Consider the following 23,629-nt stretch of genomic DNA (forward strand, 5'->3'; position numbering starts at 1 on the left):
GGCGGGGGCGTCGGGCGGCGGGGCGATGGCGGCGCGGGGCGGCGGCAACCGGCGGCGGGGCGACTTAGGGTTAGGGTTTCGGGGGCGCGGGGCGGCTAGGCTGGCGGGGCACCAGGGCGGCGGCTTATAAGGGCCTGCCCGAGGTGTCCTGGCCGGGTACGGCCCGAAGTCGGTTTCCCATTTTTTTTTCTTTTTTTTAAATAATTCCGACATGCAGAAAAGAAAGAAAAATAAATACTAAACGGACTCCAAAAATCTCAAAATAAATTTTCCCCGTCCTCTAGAAATAAGCCGGACAAGGTGAACATTTATTTGGGCCTAAAACGTAATTTTGGAAAACGTGTATTTTTCCTAATTCAAATAAAATAGCGATAAAACTCCAAAATAAAATCTTATTTGATTTTATTATTAAATCTCCAATACTTCTTTATTTTGGGAAAGTCATTTTATTCTCTCTCTCTCTCTTATTTTTCTAAAAGAAATATACGAAGATAAAATAATTAAAATCGAAAGATCTTCTTTTCAAAATTTGAGAAACATTCAAATATGAAAATAACGAAATCCCCAACTCTCTCCGTGGGTCCTTGAGTTGCGTAGAATTTCTAGGATCAGGCCAAAATGCAACAAAATATTATATGCAATGATGATCTAATGTATAACATGCCAAATTGAAAATTTGGGATGTTACAAACCTAACCCCCCCCCCCTTAAGATTAATCTCGCCCTCGAGATTCAGGTTGGCTAGAAAATAGGTGAGGGTGGTCCTTTCGTAGGTCTTCCTCTCGATCCCAGGTGGCTTTATCCTCGGTATGGTGGCTCCACTGAACTTTGCAGAACTTGATAACCTTGTTGCGCGTGACTCGGCTAGCAAACTCGAGAATCTTGACTGGTTTCTCCTCATAGGTCAAATCGCTATCCAACTGAATCGCTTCCAGTGGCATTGTATCTCTCAGAGGAATATCAGCCATCTCTGCGTGGCACTTCTTCAACTGGGAAACGTGGAACACATCGTGAACTCCTAGCAATCCTTCAGGCAACTCCAGCTTGTAAGCAACTTCTCCCATACGTTTCAAAACTTTGTATGGTCCCACAAAACGTGGTGCTAACTTTCCCTTAACTCCAAAACGCTTAACTCTTTGAAGTGGGGATACACGAAGATAAACTCTATCTCCAACTTCGTAAGTTGTCTCCTTGCATTTAGAATCCGTGTAGCTCTTCTTCCTGGACTGGGCTACCTTGAGCCTATCGCGAATCAGCTTAACCTTCTCTTCAGACTCCTTAATCAAATCTGGTCCAAACAATTGGCGGTCTCCAACTTCATCCCACAACAACGGTGTCCTACACCTCCTTCCGTACAAAGCTTCGAAAGGGGCCATCTTCAAACTGGATTGATAACTGTTGTTGTACGTCAACTCTACATATGGCAAATTATCGTCCCAACTAGATCCATAATCTAGCACACAAGCTCTTAGCAAGTCCTCCAGAATCTGATTGACTCTCTCGGTTTGTCCATCTGTCTATGAATGAAAGGCTGTACTGAACTCTAGCTTGGTACCCAAAGTTTCGTGCAACTGATTCCAAAACTTTGAGGTAAACTGGGTTCCTCTATCTGATACAATGGTCTTTGGAACTCCATGCAGACATACGATCCTGGTCATGTATATCTTTGCCAACTTAGCACTGGTATAAGTAGTCTTCACTGGGATGAAATGAGCTACCTTCGTCAAACGATCAACTACAACCCATATTGAGTCATAGCATGAACGTGTCCTGGGCAATCCCATGATAAAATCCATGCCTAGCTTATCCCACTTCCATTCGGGTATCGGCAATGGTTGTAGCAATCCTGCTCGCTTCTGATGCTCTGCCTTCACTCTCTGACATACATCACAAACTGGTACATACTCCGAAATATCCTTCTTCATTCCGGTCCTCCAGAAAGTGTCTTTCAAATCCAGATACATCTTGGTATTTCCTGGGTGAATCGAATACGGTGAATCATGGGCCTCCTGCAGAATCAACTTCCTGATCTCCAGGTCGTTAGGCACATAAACGCGGTCCTCAAACCATAAGGTATCATGCTCATCCTCACGAAAACCCTTAGCTTTTCCTTTGCTCATCTTCTCCTTTATCCCGACAATCTCCTTGTCAGTCTTCTAAGGTTCTTTGATCTTATCCATCAACGTAGACTCAATATCTAAAGCTGCTACATAGCCTCTCTGGACTATCTCCAAACATAGCTTGCGAAGATCCTCGGCTAACTCCTTAGGTAACTCTCTGGTCATGAGTGCGTTGACATGGCTCTTGCGGCTCAACGCATCGGCTACTACTTTAGCCTTTCCTGGGTGATAATGCAATCTCATATCATAATCCTTAATGAGCTCCAGCCATCTCCTTTGCCTGAGATTCAACTCCTTCTGTGTGAAAATGTACTTCAAACTCTTGTGATCCGTGTACACCTCACAATTGTTTCCGATGAGAAAATTGTTGGAAATATGCCCCAGAGGCAATAATAAATTAGTAATTATTATATTTCCTTGTTCATGATAATCGTTTATTATCCATGCTATAATTGTCTTGATAGGAAACTCAGATACATGTGTGCATACATAGACAACACCATGTCCCTAGTAAGCCTCTAGTTGACTAGCTCGTTGATCAATAGATGGTTACGGTTTCCTGACCATGGACATTGAATGTCATTGATAACGGGATCACATCATTAGGAGAATGATGTGATGGACAAGACCCAATCCTAAGCCTAGCACAAAGATCGTAGTTCATATGCTAAAGCTTTTCTAATGTCAAGTACCATTTCCTTAGACCATGAGATTGTGAAACTCCCGGATACCGTAGGAATGCTTTGGGTGTACCAAACGTCACAACGTAACTGGGTGGCTATAAAGGTGCACTACAGGTATCTCCGAAAGTGTCTGTTGGGTTGGCACGAATCGAGATTGGGATTTCTCACTCCGTGTGATGAGAGGTATCTCTGGGCCCACTCGGTAGGACATCATCATAATGTGCACAATGTGACCAAGGGGTTGATCACGAGATGATGTGTTACGGAACGAGTAAAGAGACTTGCCGGTAACGAGATTGAACAAGGTATCGGTATACCGACGATCGAATCTCAGGCAAGTATAATACCGCTAGACAAAGGGAATTGTATACGGGATCGATTGAGTCCTTGACATCATGGTTCATCCGATGAGATCATCATGGAACATGTGGGAGCCAACATGGGTATCCAGATCCCGCTGTTGGTTATTGACCGCAGAACGTCTCGGTCATGTCTGCATGGTTCCCAAACCCGTAGGGTCTACACAATTAAGGTTCGATGACGCTAGGGTTATAAAGGAAGTTTGTATGTGGTTACCGAATGTTGTTCGGAGTCCCGGATGAGAACCCGGACGTCACGAGGAGTTCCGGAATGGTCCGGAGGTAAAGATTTATATATGGGAAGTCCTGTTTTGGTCACCGGAAAAGTTTCGGGTTTTATCGGTAACGTACCGGGACCACCAGGAGGGTCCCGGGGGTCCACCAAGTGGGGCCACCATCCCCGGAGGGCTGCATGGGCCAAGTGTGGGAGGGGACCAGCCCCAGGTGGGCTGGTGCGCCCCCCACAAGGCCCAAAGCACAGGGAAGAGTGGGAGGGGGGCAAACCCTACGGCAGATGGGCCCTAAGGCCCACCCCAGGTGCGCCTCCCCTCTCTCCCCTTCTGGCCGCCACCCAGATGGGATCTGGGGGCTGCCGCCACCCCTGGGGAGGGAACCCTAGAGGGGGCGCAACCCCCTCCCCTCCCCCTATATATACTTGAGGATTTTGGGTCTGCCAACACATGAGTTTCACCTCTCCCTGGCGCAGCCCTACCTCTCTCCCTCCTCCTCTCCCGCGGTGCTTGGCGAAGCCCTGCAGGATTGCCACACTCCTCCACCACCACCACGCCGTTGTGCTGCTGCTGGATGGAGTCTTCCTCAACCTCTCCCTCTCTCCTTGCTGGATCAAGGCATGGGAGACGTCACCGGGCTGTACATGTGTTGAACGCGGAGGTGCCGTCCGTTCGGCACTAGGATCTCCGGTGATTTGGATCACGACGAGTACGACTCCTTCAACCCCGTTCTCTTGAACGCTTCCGCTTAACGATCTACAAGGGTATGTAGATGCAGTCTCCTTCCCCTCGTTGCTGGTTTCTCCATAGATAGATCTTGGTGACACGTAGGAAATTTTTGAATTTCTGCTACGTTCCCCAACAGTGGCATCATGAGCTAGGTCTATTGCGTAGATTCTTTGCACAAGTAGAACACAAAGTAGTTCTGGGTGTTGATTTTGTTCAATATGCTTACCGTTACTAGTCCAATCTTGTTTCGACGGTATTGTGGGATAAATCGGCCCGGACTGACCTTACACGTAGTCTTACGTGAGACAGGTTCCACCGACTGACATGCACTTGGTGCATAAGGTGGCTAGCGGGTGCCAGTCTCTCCCACTTTAGTCGGAACGGATTCGATGAAAAGGGTCCTTATGAAGGGTAAATAGCAATTGGTATATCACGTTGTGGTTTTGCGTAGGTAAGAAACGTTCTTGCTAGAAACCCATAGCAGCCACGTAAAACATGCAAACAACAATTAGAGGACGTCTAACTTGTTTTTGCGGGGTATGCTATGTGATGTGATATGGCCAAGAAGAATGTGATGAATGATATGTGATGTATGATATTGATCATGTTCTTGTAATAGGAATCACGACTTGCATGTCGATGAGTATGACAACCGGCAGGAGCCATAGGAGTTGTCTTTATTTATTGTATGACCTGCGTGTCATTGAACAATGCCATGTAATTACTTTACTTTATTGCTAACCGGTAGCCATAGTAGTAGAAGTAATAAGTTGGCGAGACAACTTCATGGAGACACGATGATGGAGATCATGGTGTCATGCCGGTGACGATGATGATCATGGAGCCCCGAAGATGGAGATCAAAAGGAGCAATGTGATATTGGCCATATCATGTCACTATTTGATTGCATGTGATGTTTATCATGTTTATGCATCTTATTTGCTTAGAACTACGGTAGTAAATAAGATGATCCCTCATTAAAATTTCAAGAAGGTGTTCCCCCTAACTGTGCACCGTTGCGAAAGTTCGTCGTTTCGAAGCACCACGTGATGATCGGGTGTGATAGATTCTTACGTTCACATACAACGGGTGTAAGCCAGATTTACACACGTGAAACACTTAGGTTGACTTGACGAGCCTAGCATATACAGACATGGCCTCGGAACACAAGAGACCGAAAGGTCGAGCATGAGTCGTATAGTAGATACGATCAACATGAAGATGTTCACCGATGATGACTAGTCCGTCTCACGTGATGATCGGACACGGCCTAGTTGACTTGGATCATGTAATCACTTAGATGACTAGAGGGATGTCTATCTGAGTGGGAGTTCATAAGATGAACTTAATTATCCTGAACATAGTCAAAAGATCTTTTGCAAATTATGTCGTAAGCTCGTGCTTTAGTTCCACTGTTTAGATATGTTCCTAGAGAAAATATAGTTGAAAGTTGGAAGTAGCGATTATGCGGACAGTAGAAAGCTTATGTCTTTAATGCACCGCTCAGTGTGCTAAACCCCAAACGTCGTTTGTGGATGTTGCGAACATCGGACATACACGTTTTGATAACTACGTGACAGTTCAGTTAAATGGTTTAGAGTATAGGCACCAAAGACGTTTTCGAAACGTCGCGGAACATATGAGATGTTTCGAGGGCTGAAATTGGGATTTCAGCCTCGTGCCCACGTCAAGAGGTATAAGACCTCTGACGATTTTCTTAGCCTGCAAACTAAGGGAGAAAAGCTCAATCGTTGAGCTTGTGCTCAGATTGTCTGAGTGCAACAATCACTTGAATCAAGTGGGAGTTGATCTTCCAGATGAGATAGTGATGTTTCTCCAAAGTCATGGCCACCAAGCTGCTAGAGCTTCGTGATGAACTATAACATATCAAGGATAGATATGATGATCCTTGAGGTATTCGCGATGTTTGACACCGTGAAAGTAGAAATCAAGAAGGAGCATCAATTTTTGATGGTTGGTGAAACCTCTAGTTTCAAGAAGGGCAAGGGCAAGAAGGGATACTTCATGAAACGGCAAATCAGCTGCTGCTCTAGTGAAGACACCCAAGGTTGAACCCAAACCCAAAACTAAGTGCTTCTATGATAAGGGGAACAGTCACTAGAACGGAAATTACCCTACATACTTGGTAGATGAGAAGGCTGGCAAGGTCGATAGAAGTATATTGGATATACATTATGTTAATGTGTACTTTACTAGTACTCCTAGTAGCACCAGGGTATTAAGATACCGGTTCGGTTGCTAAGTGTTAGTAACTCGAAATAAAAGAGCTACGGAATAAACGGAGACTAGCTAAAGGTGAGCTGACGATATGTGTTGGAAGTGTTTCCAAGTTTGATGTGATCAAACATCGCACGCTCCCTCTACCATCAAGATTAGTATTAAACCTGAATAATTGTCATTTGGTGTTTGCGTTGAGCATAGACATGATTGGATTATGTCTATCGCAATATGGTTATTCATTTAAGGAGAATAATGGTTACTCTATTTATTTGAATAATACCTTCAATGGTCTTGCACCTAAAGGAATGGTTTATTGAATCTCGATCGTAGTGTTACTCATTTTCATGCCAAAAGATATAAGATAGTAATGATAGTACCACTTACTTGTGGCACTGCCGTGTAAGTCATATTGGTATAAAACGCATGAAGAAGCTCCATGTTGATGGATCTTTGGACTCACTCGTTTTTGGAAAGTTTGAGACATGCGAACCATGTCTATTGGTGTATACGCATGAAGAAACTCCATGCAGATGGACCGTTTGGACTCACTTGATTTTGAATCACTTGAGACATGCAAATCATACCACATGGGCAAGATGACTGAAAGCCTTGTTTTCAGTAAAATGGAACAAGAAAGCAACTTGTAGGAAGTAACACATTTTGATGTGTGCAGTCCAATGAGTGCTGAGGCATGCAGTGAATATCGTTATGTTCTTACTTCACAGATGATTCGAGTAGATGTTGAGTATATTTACTTGGTGAAACACAAGTCTGAATTATTGAATAGTTCAAGTAATTTCAGAGTGAAGTTGAAGATCATTGTGACAAGAGGATAAAATGTCTATGATATGATCATAGAGATGAGTATCTGAGTTACGAGCTTTGGAACGCAATTAAGACATTGTGGAAATTGTTTCACAATTAATACCGCCTGGAACACCATAGTGTGATGGTGTGTCCGAACATCATAGTTGCACCCTATTGGATATGGTGCGTAACATGATGTCTCTTATCGAATTACCATTGTCATTCATGGGTTAGGCATTAGAGACAACCGCACTCACTTTAATAGGGTACCACGTAATTCCGTTGAGACGACACCGTTTGGAGAAACCTAAGTTGTCGTTTCTTAAAAGTTTGGGGCTGCGACGCTTATGTGAAAAAGTTTCAGGTTGATAAGCTCGAACCCAAAGCGGATAAAATGCATCTTCATAGGACACCCAAAAACAGTTGGGTATACCTCCTAATTATGATCCGGAAGCAAAAGTGATTATTTCTAGAAACGGGTCCTTTCTCGAGGAAAAGTTTCTCTCAAAAGAATTGAGTGGGAGGATGGTGGAGACTTGATGAGGTTATTGAACCATCACTTCAACCAGTGTGCAGCAGGGCACAGGAAGTTGTTCCTGTGGCACCTACACCAATTGAAGTGGAAGCTTATGATAGTGATCACGAAGCTTCAAATCAAGTTACTACCGAACCTCGTAGGACGACAAGGACGCGTACTGCTTCAGAGTGGTATGGTGACCCTGTCTTGACGGTCATGTTGCTAGACAACAATGAACCTACGAGCTATGGAGAAGTGATGGTGGGCCCAAATTCTTACAAATGGTTAGAAGCCATGAAATCCGAGATAGGATCCATGTATCAGAACAAAGCATGGACTTTGGTGGACTTGCCCGATGATCGGCAAGCCATTGAGATAAATGGATCTTTAAGAAGAAGACGGACGTGGACGGTAATGTCACCATCTATGAAGCTCGACTTGTGGCGAAGAGTTTTTCACAAGTTCAAGGAGTTGACTACGATGAGATTTTCTCATCCGTAGCGATGCTTAACTCCATCAGAATCATGTTAGCATTAGCTGCATTTATGAAATCTGGCATATGGATGTCAAAAACGAGTTTCCTTACCAGTTTTCGTAAGGAAAGGTTGTATGCAATACAATCAGAAAGGTATTGTCGATCCTAAGGATGCTAAAAGGTATGCTAGCTCCAGCGATCCTTCTAAGGACTGGAGTAAGCATCTCGGAGTTGGAATGTATGCTTTGATGAAATGATCAAAGATTTTGAGTTTATACAAAGTTTATGAGAAACTTGTATTTCCAAAGAAGTGAGTGGGAGCACTATAGAATTTCTGATGAGTATATGTTGTTGACATATTGTTGATCAGAAATGATGTAGAGTTTCTGGAAAGCATATAGGGTTATTTGAAAAGTGTTTTTCAAGTGAAAACCTGGATTAAGCTACTTGAACATTGAGCATCAAGATCTATAGGGATAGATCAAAAACGCTTAATGGTACTTTCAAATGAGCATATACCTTGACATGATCTTGAAGGTGTTCAAGATGGATCAGTCAAAGAAGGAGTTCTTGCCTGAGATGTAAGGTATGAAGTTAAGACTTAAAGCTCAACCACGGCAGAAAAGAGAGAAAGGACGAAGGTCGTCCCCTATGCTTTAGACGTAGGCTCTACAGTATGCTATGCTGTGTAGCGCACCTGATGTGTGCCTTGCTACATATCTGGCAAGAGGGTACAAAGGTGATCAAGGAGTGGATCACCAGATAGTGGTCAAAATTATCCTTAGAGGAATAAGGATATGTTTCACGGTTATGGAGGTGATAAAGAGTTCGACGTAAAGAGTTGCGTCGATGCAAGCTTAACACCTATCCGGATAGCTCTGAGTAGAGAAGCCGGATACGTATAGTGGAACAACCATTTGGAATAGCTCCAAGTGGAGCATGGAAGCAGCATTTACAATATGACCTAGAGATTTGCGAAGTACATACGGATCTGAATGTTGCAGACCCGTTGACTAAAACTTCTCTCACAAGCAAAACATGATCAAACCCCAGAACTCATTGAGTCTTAATCACACGATGATGTGAACTAGTTTAATGACACTAGTAAACTCTTTGGATGTTGGTCACATAGCGATGTGACGTGTGAGTGTTAATCACATGGCGATGTGAACTAGATTATTGACTCTAGTGCAAGTGGGAGACTGTTGGAAATATGCCCTAGAGGCAATAATAAATTAGTTATTATTATATTTCCTTGTTCATGATAATCGTTTATTATCCATGCTATAATTGTATTGATAGGGAACTCAGATACATGTGTGGATACATAGACAACACCATGTCCCTTGTAAGCCTCTAGTTGACTAGCTCGTTGATCAATAGATAGTTACGGTTTCCTAACCATGGACATTGGATGTCATTGAAACGGGATCACATCATTAGGAGAATGATGTGATGGACAAGACCCAATCCTAAGCCTAGCACAAAGATCGTAGTTCGTATGCTAAAGCTTTTCTAATGTCAAGTATCATTTCCTTAGACCAAGAGATTGTGCAACTCCCAGATACCGTAGGAATGCTTTGGGTGTACCAAACGTCACAACGTAACTGGGTGGCTATAAAGGTGCACTACAGGTATCTCCAAAAGTGTCTGTTGGGTTGGCACGAATCGAGACTGGGATTTGTCACTCCGTGTGACGGAGAGGTATCTCTGGGCCCACTCGGTAGGACATCATCATAATGTGCACAATGTGACCAAGGGGTTGATCACAGGATGATGTGTCACGAAACGAGTAAAGAGACTTGCCGGTAACGAGATTGAACAAGGTATCGGTATACCGACGATCGAATCTCGGGCAAGTATAATACCGCTAGACAAAGGGAATTGTATACGGGATCGATTGAGTCCTTGACATCGTGGTTCATATGATGAGATCATCGTGGAACATGTGGGAGCCAACATGGGTATCCAGATTCCGCTGTTGGTTATTGACCGGAGAACGTCTCGGTCATGTGTGCATGGTTCCCGAACCCGTAGGGTCTACACACTTAAGGTTCAATGACGCTAGGATTATAAAGGAAGTTTGTATGTGGTTAGCGAATGTTGTTCGGAGTCCCAGATGAGATCCCGGACGTCACGAGGAGTTTCGGAATGGTCCGGAGGTAAAGATTTATATATGGGAAGTCCTGTTTTGGTCATCGGAAAAGTTTCGGGTTTTATCGATAATGTACCAGGACCACCAGGAGGGTCCCGGGTGTCCACCAAGTGGGGCCACCATCCCCGGAGGGCTTCATGAGCCAACTGTGGGAGGGGACCAGCCCCAGGTGGGCTGGTGCGCCCCCCACAAGGCCCAAGGCACAGGGAAGAGTGGGAGGGGGGCAAACCCTAGGGCAGATGGGCCCTAAGGCCCACCCCAGGTGCGCCTCCCCTCTCTCCCCTTCTGGCCGCCACCCAGATGGGATATGGGGGATGCCTCCACCCCTGGGGAGGGAACCCTAGAGGGGGCGCAGCCCCCTCTCCTCCCCCTATATATACTTGAGGGTTTTGGGGCTGCCAACACATGAGTTTCACCTCTCCCTGGAGCAGCCCTACCTCTCTCCCTCCGCTCCCGCGGTGCTTGGCGAAGCCCTGCAGGATTGCCACACTCCTCCACCACCACCATGCCATTGTGCTGCTGTTGGATGGAGTCTTCCTCAACCTCTCCCTCTCTCCTTGCTGGATCAAGGCATGGGAGACGTCACCGGGCTGTACGTGTGTTGAACGCGGAGGTGCCGTCCGTTCGGCACTAGGATCTCCGGTGATTTGGATCACGACGAGTACGACTCCTTCAACCCCATTCTCTTGAACGCTTCCGCTTAACGATCTACAAGGGTATGTAGATGCACTCTCCTTCCCCTCGTTGCTTGTTTCTCCATAGATAGATCTTGGTGACACGTAGGAAAATTTTGAATTTCTGCTACGTTCCCCAACAAAAATGTCTCCATGTCTTCAATGCATGCACTACGACTGCTAACTCCAAATCATGTGTAGCATAGTTCAACTCATGGGGCTTAAGTTGTCGGGAGGCATAAGAAACAACTCTCCCCTCCTGCATAAGCACTGCTCCAAGTCCTCGACGAGAAGCATCGCAATATACTTCATAATCCATGCGCTGATCTAGCAGAATCAACATCGGTGATGTAACCAAACGTTTCTTCAACTCCTGTAAACTAGCCTCACATTCCTCAGTCCATTTGAATTTGGTGTCCTTCTTCAACAACTCCGTCATGGGTTTTGCAATCTTCGACAAATTCTCAATGAACCTCCGGTAGTATCCTGCGAGTCCAAGAAAACTCTGGATCTCTCCAACTGATGTGGGGGTTTCCCAATTTGTCACAGTGACAACTTTGGTGGGGTCTACTGTTATTCCTTCTCCGGATATAACATGTCCGAGGAATCCAACTTCCTTCAACCAAAACTCACACTTGCTGAATTTGGCATATAACTGGTGTTCTTTGAGCTTCCCAAGTACCAAACACAAATGCTCCTTATGCTCCTCTTCATTCTTCGAGTAGACCAAAATATCATCAATGAACACCACGACGAACTTATCCAGAAACTCCATAAACACCTTGTTCATCATGTTCATAAAAAAATAGGCAGGTGCGTTAGTCAGACCAAGTGACATAATGGTATACTCATATAGCCCATACCTTGTGGTAAAAGCTGTCTTAGGTATATCCTGCTCTCGAATCTTCAGCTGGTGGTATCCTGGTCGCAAATCGATTTTGGAAAATACCTTAGCTCCTTGCAACTGGTCAAACAAATCGTTGATCATCGGTAGTGGGTACTTGTTCATGATTGTTACTTCATTCAATCCTCGATAATCAACAACCATCCTCAATGATCCATCCTTCTTCTCCACTAGAAGCACTGGTGATCCCCAAGGTGACGAACTTGGGCGAATATAGCCTTTATCCAGTAACTCCTTTATCTGGTTCTTAATTTCCTCTAGATCCTTTGCGGGCATCCTGTACGGTATCTTAGATATTGGCCCTGTGCCTGGCAAAAGCTCAATCAAAAACTCAATGTCTCTATCCGGTGGCATGCCTGGCAACTCTTCTGGAAATATGTTAGGGAATTCCTTCACCACTGGTACGTCCTCATGTACAACTCCTGATAAGAAATTCACTTGAGTCCTCTTCGGCACATGCCAGGATACATACTTGATCCTTCTTCCTTCTGGGGTGGTAAGCAAAATCGACTTACTAGCGCAGTCAATGTTCCCTCCATACTTCGATAACCAATCCATGCCTAATATCACATCCAGTCCTTGTGACTCCAAAACTATTAGTTTGAGGGAAACACATAGTTACCAATCCTTAATGGAAACCGATCACACCATAGATTAGCCATATACTCAGCTCCTGGCGAGGTTACTAACATGGGTGACCTAAGGGCCTAGGTTGGCAGTTTATACTTATCCACAAATCCCCTTGATATGTATGAATGCGATACACCAGTATCAAAAAGAACGATTGAAGTAAATGACTTAACAAAAAACTTACCTATTACTGCATCTGTCTGGGCTTCAACCTCCTCCACGTTAACGTGGTTCACCTGCCCCCTGTTGAAAGGGTTAGGCTTCTTCCTAGAGCTTCCATTGCCATTTCCATTCTTAGCTTCAGGACATTCAGTGGCATAATGTCCAGTCTTCTGGCACTTGTAGCAAGTAATGTGGCTCAGATCCCTCTTGGCTGGTGTTGATGGGTATGGTCGTTGCTTCCTCCATTCTTGAGGCCACTATGGTTGTGCAAACTCCCTCCATTGTGATTGTGACCTCCATGGGTATGCTGAAAAAGCCCACCCGAGTTCGGGGTAAAACGAGGCTTCTGTTGAGCTCCAGAATTGTACTTTCCTTGTCCATACTTCCTCTTGCGGATGTCAATCGGTTGCTGCTTCCCTTCAATCATGAGAGCTCGGTCTACCAACTCCTAGTAGTTTTTGAAGGTTGCCACCATCAACTGCATGCTCAGCTCATCATTTAGTCCTTCCAGAAACTTCTCCTGCTTAGCTGCATCCGTAGCAACGTCATCTGGGGTATAACGTGCTAGCTTACTAAAATCATCCACATACTGGCCAACTGTACATCCTCCTTGGCACAAGTTGCAAAACTCATGCTCCTTCATGGCCATAGCTACTGCTGAAACATGAGCAGTACGGAAAGCCTGCTGAAACTGATCCCATGTGACAGTGTCGATGGGGTAAGTGGCTATGAAATTCTCCTACCATGATGTCGTGGGTCCATCAAGCTGATGTGCGGCAAAGCGCACTCTCTCCGCATCTGCGCATCCTGCAGTGGTCAACTCCCTTCCAATCTTGCGGAGTCAATCATCTGCAACTATCGGCTCGGTGCTACTGGAGAACACCGGCGGATTAAGCCTCAAGAAATGGGCTAAGTGAACAACAGGTGGTAGTGGTGGTGGGTTGTTGTTGTTGTTGTTGTTCCCTTGATTCTGATTCTGGACTAGTATCTGCATCAAGGCATTTTGCTGCTAGATCATCTGAGTGAGCTCTGGTGGGAAAGCAAATCCATTGTCACATCTCAGAGGCATCTGAGGGTTTAGAAAAGATGAGAAAATAGAATAGAATGAGGTCTAGAGAGAAAACACTACCCATATGCACATGAGACAAACACAAAGATAACACTTCAATCAATTCAAACAAGGGCATACAATGGTCTAACTATCGTTACAAAAGTGCTCAGACTATACTATATACATGGGAGAAATACTACTACTGTTATGGTGGTCATCTAGAAAAACTGGTCAGTCAAAGACTCCATGATATCTGCTCTAGCTTCATCAACAAAATCATCATCGCTATCATCGGGGTACGAGTCGGTGTTGTCGATGATGATGTAGTTCTCCGGGCAAGTGGAATCGTCGTCATCTCCTCTTGGCGCGAGGTATCCCATGAATACTTTTAGCTTCTTCTTCAGATCATCATTCTTCTCCACGAGTGTCGTCATTTCCTCTTCATAACCATCGCGTGTAGACTTGAGTTCTTCTTGCAGTTCCGTGATCCTGGCCATTGCCTTCTTCAGATCTATCATGCCCGCGTACATCTGGTTCTCCTGGCGTCGAATGTGCTGGTTTAACTCCTGGATGAAAGTTGCAATAGATCTATCTTTCCTGGTGCTGATAATCTCCCATTGCTCATCTCGACGCCCACAAATCTGGTAGATAGTATCCTTGAGATCCTTATGGTAAACTTCTCCAATGCGTCCCATGGTGATGTGGGCTCCCATGCTCTTTCCTAGACTCCAGGTTGGTGCATCAAATGAAAACTCTATGGGCTCAGTGACTGGCATGAACGTCCTTCCTGGAACTTGAACTTGGATCATCCAACGCTCCTCTTCTGGCAAGGTGGCGATGTAGGTCCCGGTGAAGCTCGGTACTCTGATGTTCAAGTATCTAGTGACTTCCTTCAAGTGGCGTCCAAAAGGTGTATCTTCATCCGGTTGCGCGAACTTGTTCCTTGCATCCGCCATCCTAAAGAGTAGAAAAGGGGCGAGGAGTTAGAAATGAGAAGAGAGTAGTGATCTAGGGCTTTAGCTTAGTGGTCGTGTCCTACAGTCAGCGTGGGCTCTGATACCATCTTGTAGCAAGCAGACCTCAAACTGTCTGATCTCTGTGCATCAGTGTCATCCCTGGATCGGTAATGCTGACATGCACAGTACTTGAAGGATTTATAACAGAGTAGCAATCACACACTTTTACATCGAATGTCTCAAAAGAGAACTTATTACAATAAATATGGCTTAAGGCCATCTAATAACGATAACAGCGGAAGGTTTGGAAGATAAAGCGAGTCCATCAACTCCAACGGCATCACTGAGTGAAAGATCACGACCTAAGGCACCTTACTCGTCGTCTAAAAAGTCTGCAACATGAACATTGCAGCCCGAAAAACAGGTCAGCACATGGAATATGCTGGCAATGTAACACACATAGAGTAACGAACAGAATAATGCTATCACTACATGCATATACGGCTGGTGGAAAGCTCTATGGTTACAGTTTTGCATAAAGCCAATTTTTCCTTACAACAAAGGAATAAATTTCATTTAACTATCATGGTGGTTGTAAAACATTGAAAAGGTTCCTCCAACTCAATCCCAATTAAGCTTCAACATTAAACCCAACAATTTAAATTAAGTAAGATGATGAGATTCACATGATAATCCAAGTACTTGATACTCAAAACATCCATAACCGGGGACACGGCTAACCATGATTAGTTTATACACTCTGCAGAGGTTTGCGCACTTTTCCCCGCAAGACTCGATCTCCTCCGTTGGATTTCTCGCACTACATGGTGTTTGAGAAACGGATGACTGAGACACAGTCTTTCAGAAGCATTAACTCTTTACTCTAGGTAGACAGTACCAACCTACATCCCCTACATCTGCTAGTCTACCACTGAAAGAGGTCACGCAACATACTCAACTATGCTAGAGCCCATAGTAGCTTGCGGCTGCACACGGAATTTTCTAGCATGAATAATCTCATGATCCCTTTGAGCCTGGGTGGCAGTCCATAGGAGAATCACACGGTACCCCGAGATTTCCAAAAAGACAGGCAACACTGGGTTCCCTATGTGCCTCAATCCACCCAGATGTAAATTAAAGTTGCCGCCTTAAGTTAACCATTAATTAACAATACTAACATCTGTCATGGATACACTCACCCAATCCACGTCTACAATCATAGCATAGCAATATAAGCAAACGTAGAAGTAACTCCCAAAGGTTTGATAATAAACAGGACAATAGGTTCTACCTCATCTACTTCCCCAAACCCACATATTAATCAGATCCTAACCATGCAATTGTTTGAGGATTGATCTAATGCAATAAAACTGGGTAGTAAAGAGATATGATCAAAGTGTTACTTGCCTTGCTGATGATCCGTGAAACCTAGAGACTCGAACTAGCACGTTGCGCACTCCGGGTACTCTATCATAAACAAATAAGCATACTATAAGCACTCATCTAATTCATGGGTAAAACTCAAATAAGAGATCTAACTAGAAAGTTCAACTTAAGAACTTTGGTTTGCAAAAAGATTCAAATCAAATGAAGCAACGAAACTCAAACGACGAAAGAAACAAGCTTCGTCTACTAATCTGCACCTAAGTCAAATTTTACAGTAGCAAAAACTTGTTTAAGTTGTATAACGGAAAGAGGGTTTCGAGACGAAACTCTAGGCGCTTGAATCGCCTGATTCTGATAAACGAGCGAAAAGATAAACTAAAACGAAAATCGGATCAGAAATCGCGATCGAAAATAATCGCGAAAAACCCGAGAAAAAGAAAAATTGAAACAGGCTAATGAACGAATGTTCGCTATCTGCGGCTAAACGGTGAAACCCGTTCATTAAAATGAACGTACAGACGGACGTCCGCTAAATAAACTAAACCGAGAAAAACCGACGAACCAATCTAAAAAAAGAAATAAACTGGGGTTTCTAAAAAAACGTACGGTTTTCCAAGGAAAACCGCGGCGGCGGCGGGGCTATCTTTGGCGGCGGAGGGGTCCGGCGATGTGGTGGCGGCAGACGGTGGCATCAGCGGCGAGGTGACGGCGGCGTCGGGCGGAGGGGTCGGCGACGGCGGCGTCACGTGGCGGGGCGACGGTGGCGTGGGGTGGTGGCGGTGGCAATCGGCGGCGGCGGCGGCTTAGGGTTAGGGTTTCGGGGGCGCGGGGCGGCTGGGCTGGCGGGGCGGCGGCTTATAAGGGCCGGCCCGAGGTGTCTGGCCGGGTACGGCCCGAAGTCGGTTTCCCTTTTTTTAAAATAATTCTGACATGCAGAAAAAGAAAGAAAAGAAATACTAAACGGACTCCAAAAATCCCGAAATAAATTTTCCTCGCCCTCTAAAAATAAGCCGGACAAGGTGAACATTTATTTGGGCCTAAAATGCTATTTTGAAAAACGTGTAGTTTTCCTAATTCAAATAAAATAGCGATAAAACTCCGAAATAAAATCTTATTTGATTTTATTATTAAATCTCCAATACTTCTTTATTTTCAGAAAGTCATTTTATTCCCTCTCTCTTATTTTTATAAAAGAAATATACAAAGATAAAATAATTAAAATCAAAAGATCCTCTTTTCAAAATTTGAGAAACACTCAAATATGAAAATAACGAAATCCCCAACTCTCTCCGTGGGTCCTTGAGTTGCGTAGAATTTCTAGGATCAAGCCAAAATGCAACAAAATATGATATGCAATGATGTATAACATTCCAAACTGAAAATTTGGGATGTTACAATGAACTCGATGAGCGCGCTTTCCTATTTCGTATCCATATTAGCACTGATAGTGAATTGCTGAGATGAGTTGCCAGTGACAAAGTCAACCTCTTTGGTATCATACGACGACTTAAACTTCAACAAAGGGTCTTGCTCTATGGTTGGCTTCTTTAAAGGGGTCATGTCAGCCGGGTCAACATTATCCTTATAAAACTCCAGTTCCTCCGTGGCACAAGCAGAGTCGGCATAGGCAGCATCACCTTCTTCACATTCCAAGGCAATCTTTCTATTTCCATGTACTGTAATGGCACCCTTACGTCCTGGCATCTTGAGCTGCAGATTCAAATAACAAGGTCGTGCCATAAACTTGGCATAAGCCGGTCGTCCAAACAAAGAATGATAAGGGATTTTGATCTTAACCACTTCAAACCACAATGTCTCTACCCTGTAATCATAGTCATCGCCGAAAGCCACTTCTAAGGCAATCTTACCAACCGGATATGCCAACTTACCAGGTACCGCGCCATGAAAAAATGAAGAGGACGGCTTAAGATCTTTGTCAATCAAATTCATTCGGCGAAATGTATCATAATACAGGATATTGATGTTGCTGCCTCCATCCATGAGCACCTTAGTGAATTTATAACCCCGACTTGAGGGGCTACCGCCAATGCTAGTTGACCCGGATTGTCAACCTGGGGCAGGTGATCCTCATGACTCCATACAATTGGCTGCTCTGACCACCGTAAATATTGAGGCACCACTGGCTAAACTATGCTGACCGCACGTTTATGAACCTTCTGATCTTGCTTGCAAATGCTTGTGGTGAACACATGGTACTATCCTGTTGGGGAACGCAGTAATTTCAAAAAAAATCCTATGCACACGCAAGATCATGGTGATGCATAGCAATGATAGGGGAGAGTGTGTCCACGTACTCTCATAGACCGAAAGCGAAAGCGTTATGACAACACGGTTGATGTAGTCGTACGTCTTCACGATCCGACCGATCTTAGCACCGAAAGTACGGCATCTCCGCAATCAGCACACGTTCAGCTCGGCGACGTCCCTCTGACTCTTGATCCGGTTGAGACCTAGGGAGAGTTTCATTAGCACGATGGCGTGGTGACTGTGATGATGAAGTTACCAGCGCAGGGCTTCACCTAAGCACTACGACGATATGACCGAGGTGTGTAACTGTGGAGGGGGGCACCGCACACGGCTAAACAATGTCAACTTGTGTGTCTATGGGGTGCCCCCTGGCCACGTATATAAAGGATGGAGGGAGGAGGAGGCCGGCCCTCATAAGGCGCGCCCAAAGTGTGGAGTCCTACTAGGACTCCCTAGTCCTAGTAGGATTCCACCTCCCACATGGAATAGGAAATGGGGAAGGGAGAAGGAGAAGGAAGGAAGGAGCTACCCCCCTTCCCTAGTCCAATTCGGACCAGTCCATGGGGAAGGGGCGCGGCCACCCTTGAGGCCTTTCTCTCCTTTCCCGTCTGGCCCATTAAGGCCCAATACGAATTCCCGTAACTCTCTGGTACTCCGAAAAATACCCGAATCACCTTTACACCTTGTAATACATGCAAGAATCCTTTCTTTGACTGATCTATTTTGAATTTCTTCAAAACTTTACCAAGGTATGTGCTTTGTGAAAGTCCAATTAAGTGTCTTGATCTATCTCTATAGATCTTGATGCCCAATATGTAAGCAACTTCATCGAGGTCATTCATTGAAAAACTCTTATTCAAGTATCCCTTTATGCTATCCAGAAATTCTATATTATTTCCAATCAACAATATGTCATCCACATATAATATTAGAAATGCTACAGAGCTCCCACTCACTTTCTTGTAAATACAAGCTTCATTGCAAGTCTGTATAAAACAATATGCATTGATCAACTCATCAAGGCATATATTCCAACTCCGAGATGCTTGTACCAGTCCATAGATGGATCGCTGGAGCTTGCACACCTTGTTAGTAGCTTTAGGATTGACAAAACCTTATGGTTGCATCATATACAACTCTTCTTTAAGAAATATCGATTTAAGGAATTTAGTTTTGACATCCATTTGCCAGATTTCATAAAATATGGCAACTGCTAACATGATTCGGACGGATTTAAGCATCACTACAGTTGAGAAAATCTCATTGTAGTCAACACCTTGAACTTGTCGAAAACCTTTTGCGATAAGTCGAGCTTTGTAGATAGTAAGACTACTATCAGTGTCCGTCTTCCTCTTTAAGATCTATTTATTTAATATGGCTTGTCGACCATCGGGCAAGTCCACCAAAGTCCACACTTTGTTCTCATACATGGATCCCATCTCAGATTTCATGGCCTCAAGCAATTTCATGGAATCTGGCTCATCATCGCTTCATCATAGTTCGTAGGTTCATCATGGTCTAGCAACATGACTTCCAGAATAGGATTACCGTACCACTTTGGTGCGGATCGTACTCTGGTTGACCTACGAGGTTTGGTAGTAACTTGATCTAAAGTTTCATGATCATCATCATTAGCTTCCTCACTAATTGGTGTAGGAGTCATTGGAACTGATTTCTATGATGAACTACTTTCCAATTCAGGAGAAGGTACAATTACCTCATCAAGTTCTACTTTCCTTCCACTCACTTCTTTCATGAGAAACTCCTTCTCTAGAAAGGATCCATTCTTAGCAACAAATATCTTGCCTTCGTATCTGTGATAGAAGGTGTACCCAACTGTTTCCTTTGGGTGTTCTATGAAGACACACTTTTCTGATTTGGGTTCGAGCTTATCAGGTTTAAGCTTTTTCACATAAGCATCGCAGCCCCAAACTTTAAGAAATGACAACTTTGGTTTCTTGCCAAACCATATTTCATAAGGCGTCGTCTCAACGGATTTTGATGGTGCCCTATTTAAAGTTAATGCAGCTGTCTCTAATGCATAACCTCAAAACGATAGTGGTAAATTGGTAAGAGACATCATAGATTGCACCATATCTAATAAAGTGTGGTTACGATGTTCGGACACAGTGGCGGAGACAGGCCCCAGGCAGCCCGGGCGGCTGCCTGGGGCGTGACATGCAATTCCTTTGTAGCTGTAGCAGACACTATAGCTATAGTGCTACAGTGTTCCGAAGCCTGCCTGGGTCCTGCCATATTTCTGTCGCCGCTACTATTCGTACACACCATTACGCTGTGGTGTTCCATGTGGCGTGAGGTGTGAAACTATTCCACATTGTTTTAAATGAAGGCCAAACTCGTAACCCAAATATTCTCCTCTACGATCAGATCATAGAAATTTTATTTTCTTGTTACGATGATTCTTCACTTCACTCTGAAATTCTTTGAACTTTTCAAATGTTTCAGATTTTGTGTTTCATTAAGTAGATATACCCATATCTGCTTAAATCATCTGTGAAGGTCAGAAAATAATGATACCCTCCACGAGCATCAACACTCATCGGACCGCATACATCGGTATGTATTATTTCCAATAAGTCACTAGCTTGTTCCATTGTTCTGGAGAATGGAGTTTTAGTCATCTTGCCCAAAAGGCACGGTTCACAAGTATCAAATGATTCATAATCAAGTGATTCCAAAAGTCCATCTTTATGGAGTTTCTTCGTGCGCTTTACACCGATATGACCCAAATGGCAGTGCCACTAATATGTTGCACTATCATCATCAACTTTGCATCTTTTGGCATCAATATTATGAATATGTGTATCACTATGATCAAGATTCAATCAACCATCAACATTGGGTGTATGACCATAGAAGGTTTTATTCATATAAATAGAATAACAATTTATTCTCTGTCTTAGATGAATAATCGTATCGCAATAAACATGATCTAATCATATTTATGCTCAACGCAAACACCAAATAACATTTATTTAGGTTCAACACTAATCTCGAAAGTATAGGGAGTGTGCGATGATGATCATATCAATATTAGAACCACTTCCAACACACATAATCACTTCACTCTCAACTAGTCTCTGTTTTATTCTGTAACTCCTGTTTCAAGTTACTAATCTTAGCAACCGAACAAGTATCAAATACTTAGGGGCTACTATAAACACTAGTAAGGTATACATCAATAACCTGTATATCAAATATACCCTTGTTCACTTTGCCATCCTTCTTATCCACCAAATATTCAGGGCATTTCCGCTTCTAGTGACAATTTCCTTTGCGGTAGAAGCACTCGGTTTCAGGCTTTGGGCTTCTTCACGGGAGTGACAACTTGCTTGCCATTTTTCTTGAAGTTCCCTTTCTTTCCCTTTGCCCTTTACTTGAAACTAGTGGTCTTGTCTAATCATCAACACTTGATGGTTCTCCTTCATTTCTACCTTCGTCAATTTCAGCATCACGAAGAGCTCGGGAATTTCTTTCATCATCCCTTGCATATCATAGTTCATCATGAAGTTCCAATAACTTGGTGATGGTGACTAGAGAACACTGTCAATCACTATCTTATCTGGAAGATTAGCTCCCACTTCATTCAAGCGATTGTAGTACCCAGACAATCTGAGCACATGCGCACTTCTTGAGCTATTCTCCTCCATCTTTTAGCTATAGAACTTGTTGGAGACTTCATTTCTCTCAACTCGGGTATTTGCTTGAAATATTAACTTCAACTCCTGGAACATCTCATATGGCCCATGACATTCAAAACGTCTTTGAAGTCCCGATTCTAAGTCGTAAAGCATGGTGCACTAAACTATCAAGTAGTCATCATATTAAGCTAGCCAAATGTTCATAATGTCTGCATCTGCTCCTGCAATAGTTTTGTCACCTAGAGGTGCATCAAGAACATAATTCCTCAATGCAACAATGAGGATAAACCTTAGATTACGGACCCAGTCCGCATCATTGCTACTATCATCTTTCAACTTTTCTCTAGGAACATATAAAAACATAGGGATACTATAACGCGAGCTATTGATCTACAACCTAATTTGCAAAATACTATCAGGACTAAGTTCATGATAAATTAAAGTTCAATTAATCATATTACTTAAGAACTCCCACTTAGATAGACATCCCTCTAATCATCTAAGTGATCATGTGATATAAATCAACTAAACCATGTCCGATCATCCCGTGAGATGGAGTAGTTTTCAATGGTGAACATCACTATGTTGATCATATCTACTATATGGTTCACGCTCGACCTTTCGGTCTCAGTGTTCCGAGGCCATATATGCATATGCTAGGCTCGTCAAGTTTAACCCGAGTATTCTGCATGTGCAAAAATGGCTTGCACCCGTTGTATGTGAACGTAGAGCTTATCACACCCGATCATCACGTGGTGTCTCGGCACGACGAACTATAGCAATGGTGCATACTCCGAGAGAACACTTGTACCTTGAAATTTAGTAAGGGATCATCTTATAATGCTACCGACGTTCTAAACAAAATAAGATGCATAAAGGATAAACATCACATGCAATCAAAATATGTGACATGATATGGCCATCATCTTCTTGTGCTCATGATCTCCATCACCGAAGCATCGTCATGATCTCCATCATCACTGGCGTGAAACCTTGATGTCCATCATAGCATCATTGTCGTCTCGCCAACTATTGTTACTACGACTATCACTACCGCTTAGTGAAAAAGTAAAAAATTACATGGCGATTGCATTGCATACAATAAAGCGACAACCATATGGCTCCTCCCAGTTGTCGATAACTTTGTTACAAAACATGATCATCTGATACAACAATTTATATCACATCATGCCTTGACCATATCACATCACAGCAAGCCCTGCAAAAACAAGTTAGACGTCCTCTACTTTGTTGTTGCAAGTTTTACGTGGCTGCTACGGGCTTCTAGCAAGAACCGTTCTACCTACGCATCAAAACCACAATGCTTTTCGTCAAGTGTGTTGTTTAACCTTCAACAAGGACCGGGCGTAGCCACACTCGATTCAACTAAAGTTGGAGAAACAGACACTCGCCAGCCACCTATGTGCAAAGTACGTCGGTAGAACCAGTCTCGCGTAAGCATACGCGTAATGTCGGTTTGAGCAACTTCATCCAACAATACCGCTGAATCCAAGTATGACATGCTTGTAGGCAGTATGACTATTATCGCCCACAACTCTTTGTGTTCTACTCGTGCATATAACATCTACGCATAGACCTGGCTTGGATGCCACTATTGGG

The sequence above is a fragment of the Triticum aestivum genome, chromosome 4B (genome assembly GCF_018294505.1).
Source record: "Triticum aestivum cultivar Chinese Spring chromosome 4B, IWGSC CS RefSeq v2.1, whole genome shotgun sequence".
In the NCBI taxonomy this organism is placed as follows: Eukaryota; Viridiplantae; Streptophyta; class Magnoliopsida; order Poales; family Poaceae; genus Triticum; species Triticum aestivum.